General features: G+C 37.2%; 1 pseudogene; it reads left to right on the forward strand.

Moving 5' to 3' along the window:
• The first annotated feature begins 350 nt into the window (after nt 1-350).
• LOC145682250 (KRAB domain-containing protein 2 pseudogene) lies at nt 351-1,601 on the forward strand (annotated as a pseudogene).
• Nucleotides 1,602-4,253: the final 2,652 nt, after the last annotated feature.

Genomic DNA, 4,253 nt, shown 5'->3' on the forward strand with positions numbered 1-4,253 from the left:
GTTAGGTAATTCTGGAATTAACGAAAAAGACTATATAATGTGAATCATATACAGTTTTTACTAGTTAAAACTAATTCTGACCAAAATGGATCAGTTAACAGTGTTTCTGCAAGTTCGGACTTGCTCCTACTGGGAAAGTATTGTTTTGTTTTCTCTCAGTCTGTTCGGAGCCTTTGTAAAGTGTGCAGGTGCGTCTCTCTTGTCGTGGCTACGCGTGTGTTAGTGTTTCGGGAAGTGTGAGGTGATTATTCGTTGTAATGAGTCAGTCCGATAAAGAAACAATTTTGAAGGAAAGATTCTTCAAAGAAATTATTCGTTTGGAAAATGAAAAAGACAGTCACTATAATGCAATGACCAAGGACGTTTACAGTAAACTTTTAACTGAAGTTGAAGAGGCAAAATCTGCTGCAAAGAAAACACCTTTACAGTACAGACATTTGAAACGGTTTAATGTTTTGGAAATTGGTGAAACAAAAAAACTGGTGTCGAATAGTGAGCCTGTGAAGTACTACTTACCTGCCGAGGAGATCTTTGATGTTATTGAAGCATCACATGTTGCTGTGGGACACGGAGGTCGAGATAGAATGAAAGCCGAAACTTCTAGGAAATATGCCAACGTTACGAATCAAATGATAAATATTTTTCTGTCAATGTGTGAAACATGTCAACGGAAGAAAAGTATGAAAAAGAAGGGCTTTGTTTCTAAGCCAATACTTCACACAGAAGTGAACAGCCGATGTCAAGTGAACCTGATAGACATGCAAGCACACCCAGATCGTAAGTTCAAGTTTATCATGGTATACCAGGATCATCTGACGAAGTTTGTCTTACTGCAAGCGCTGCAAACCAAAAGAGCTGAAGAAGTAGCCTACCAACTGACAGACATATTTTTGACATTTGGTGCCCCCTGCATTTTACATTCTGATAATGGCAGAGAGTTTGTTAATTCTGTCATCAAGGAACTAACGACACTCTGGCCTGAGTTAAAGTTAGTCAACGGAAAGCCCAGGTACAGCCAAAGCCAAGGGTCAGTAGAACGGGCAAATCAAGATATAGAAAATATGCTTGCCTCGTGGATGCAGGATAATAAAACAACAAACTGGTCAAATGGTCTCCGCTTTGTTCGGTTTATGAAAAATCGAGCTTATCATTCCGGAATAAAACGGTCTCCATACTGTGCGATGTTCGGCATTGAGCCAAGAGTAGGACTTACGACTTCAGCACTGTCATCAGATGTTCTCCAAAATATAAACGATGAGGACGACCTCGTGAGTATTATTGAGGACATGAATGAGCGCCTTAGTGAACATCAAACATTTGATGAAGGAGAAAATGAGGCTGGTCATAGTGCGGTTGGTATCACATCATCCAGGAAAGAAGCACGTGAAAATTTGTCAAAGCAGGCCAAGAAAATGAAACGTATCTCTGATGCCACCCATCCACCTGTTGAAGTGGGAGATAATGTCATAATACCAATCCCGGATGTGGACAGAGCAAAGGCGGATTTTCGGAATGTCATTGGAGTTGTTCTAGAAAAAAATGAAGATCTGAACAAGATTAGAACCAAGGATGGAAAGCTGGATAAATTATATTGCAAGTAAGTTTTCTGTCTTTTATGTGCTCCTTATTGATAGAATTTGTATTAACGTCCTAAACAAGCTAAGGAGCTTCTAACGACGGGACCTACAGGTTAAAGTGGGATCCGAACCATTGCTCGGGTTTATATCCGAGGCGGAGGGCTCCCAGCGGGATTTAGAGCCCGCGACCACGCCCGCAGAAGGCCTTAAGCATTTTCATTTAAGGCCTTTAAGCATCTCTGGTACACGCCGGGATGGGGTACGAGATAGCATATGGGAAGGAAGTTGGTTAAGACCAAGTTTTATAGGTACTATCACATTCTTTGATTGGTATGAGAAGGATAAAAGCTGGAAATCCTCAGTCAGGATGGTAGGCCGCTGGACGCGAACTTGCGACCTTCCGAATGCGAAGCCAGCACTTTACCAACTGATCTATGACCGCTCGGTAATTAAGAGCTATATTGTATATGTTAACGCTGTTGATTAAGCTCCCCACCACTTTCTTTTCTTTATTTCTTTCTTTTTCTTAAGATTGTGGGAAGTTGTAGGTCTCTATCACAATTTTGGATAGCAAGCAAGATAGAATTTAATAAGTCTGTGATCTGAAAGGATTATTCCTGTAAACAACTTATTTTTTTGTTTAGATTTTTGAGTAGTCAGCGTGTGACATCATTATTCACAGCTATTCAAATTTCTATACAGAAAGTAAATTGTTTAGAGCGCTGATCCTTTTAGATCATAGAATTACTTAAATTCTGTCTTGCTTGCTTTCCAAAATGGTGATATTGACCTACAACTTCTCACAATCTTCAAAAAACGGAAAAATTAATGGGGAGGAGCTTGGTCAACACCCTTAACCATAGATGTTAGTGTTTTATACGTATCTGTAATATTATTATTAACCGAAATAATGATGGATTCTTCACATCATTTTATGTCAAAATAATTTTCTGTTATAATGTCTATTATGTTTTTCCGGAACCGATTTAATAATGTGTAATCCATCTGTTGTTGTCTGCTGTGTACTCACCAGTAGATTGATAAGATGTCACGAACTTGATCCCGGTAAAAGATTGTTGCTTAGCTTGTGAAACCGGTACTCGTGAAATGTGCTTTAGTGCATAGGCGTTTTTGTAGGAAATACGCAGATTAACTACCGGTGTTTCTCTGAAATACTAATTATGATGAGTGTGGAAATTGTGCGTTAAAATACATTATTATTTTGTTTTGAAAAGTCATTATTATTTTTTATATAAGTGATTCAGGATTCCCACACCATGTGATTAAACAAAATGTGTCTGTTGTAGGTCTGAATTCGACATTTGCCACGAGCAGTTCCTGACACCAGTCGAAGTACCAGATAGTGAACTTTTGTTGAGAACTGCAGCCAGGAAAGTAGCATTAACCCCACAAGGTTTCACACGTTGCGTGTGCAAGAAACCATGTATTTCGAAAAGATGCTTGTGCAAGAAGAAAGGTTTTCTCTGCAACTCAAAATGCCATGATAGTTTACCTTGTGGTAACAAATAGAAACATTTCAGATGTTTTAGCAATGAAAACGTTTTTCTTTGTATTTCATAATAAATATACAATATTACGTCAGTAGATTGGCTTTGGCACCACCGAATTGAATAAGTAGTAGTGCAATAGTAGTGTGCATTTTACCTTGTGCTAATATACAAAAGCATTTCAGATATTTCTGCAAAACGGAAGTCTTTTCTGTGTATTTCTTAATAAATAAGTGTTTCTATAGAATTGTATTTGAACGACAAGGATTCATATGTTATGCATGCAAGAGGGCTTATATTTCGCAAGGTACTGCAAAAACAAAGGATTTCTATGATATTGTGAGTGCCATAATACTTTTTAGAAATATATAGAAACATTTATGATGTTTGTGCAAAAGAAAAGTTATTTCTAAGTGTCTTAATAAATACTTTTCTTCAGGTTTCACTAGTAATATTGTATTTTAATGAAAATAAATAGTAAACTACGCATTCTTAATAAGCGTTGTCAATTTTACAATTCACTAGTTAATACTGAGTTAATACGAAAGGCTGACGAAACTAGTTTTAACTAGGGTATTCTGGTTTCAACAGATTTCGGGTTTTGACGGTAACACATTTCAGTTAATACTAGTTTTGACTAGTAATAACACGTTTTAACTAGAAGGAAAAATAGTAAAAACTAGAACTACCTAACTAACATCGTAAATTCTAGTATTAACTAGTTAATACTAGTTCTTTCGAAGCGGCTTTGAGAAAACTAGTTTTAACTAGGAAATTCTAGTTTTACCTAATTTCGGGTTCTGACGGTAACATATATAAGTACAATAAGTTATTTTTTACATCAATAGAGCGTAATGGAATGAGCCGCAATTGTATTGCTTAATGTGCTACATACGGGTACGAAAAATAGCTACCTGATAACCCTTACACTTTCTCAATGCGATCTTCCCTTTCAACAACATGTACGTGGACCAACTTTCCGAGCGTATCAAGATGTGTCTTATGCAGCACATCTGTATAAATCTGAACCTAATAAATAGATAATGCCTGCTCACAAGGGTAAGCGAACACTGGAACTATGGGTTAGTGGGACAACAGTAGGTTCAAATGGCAACGTAGTAGGGTAATAAGATTATAGATATATTCGGTTTATGAAACTTTAACTTCA

This window comes from Thermobia domestica, chromosome 3 (genome assembly GCF_964235325.1).
Source record: "Thermobia domestica chromosome 3, izTheDome1.hap1.1, whole genome shotgun sequence".
Lineage (NCBI taxonomy): Eukaryota > Metazoa > Arthropoda > Insecta > Zygentoma > Lepismatidae > Thermobia > Thermobia domestica.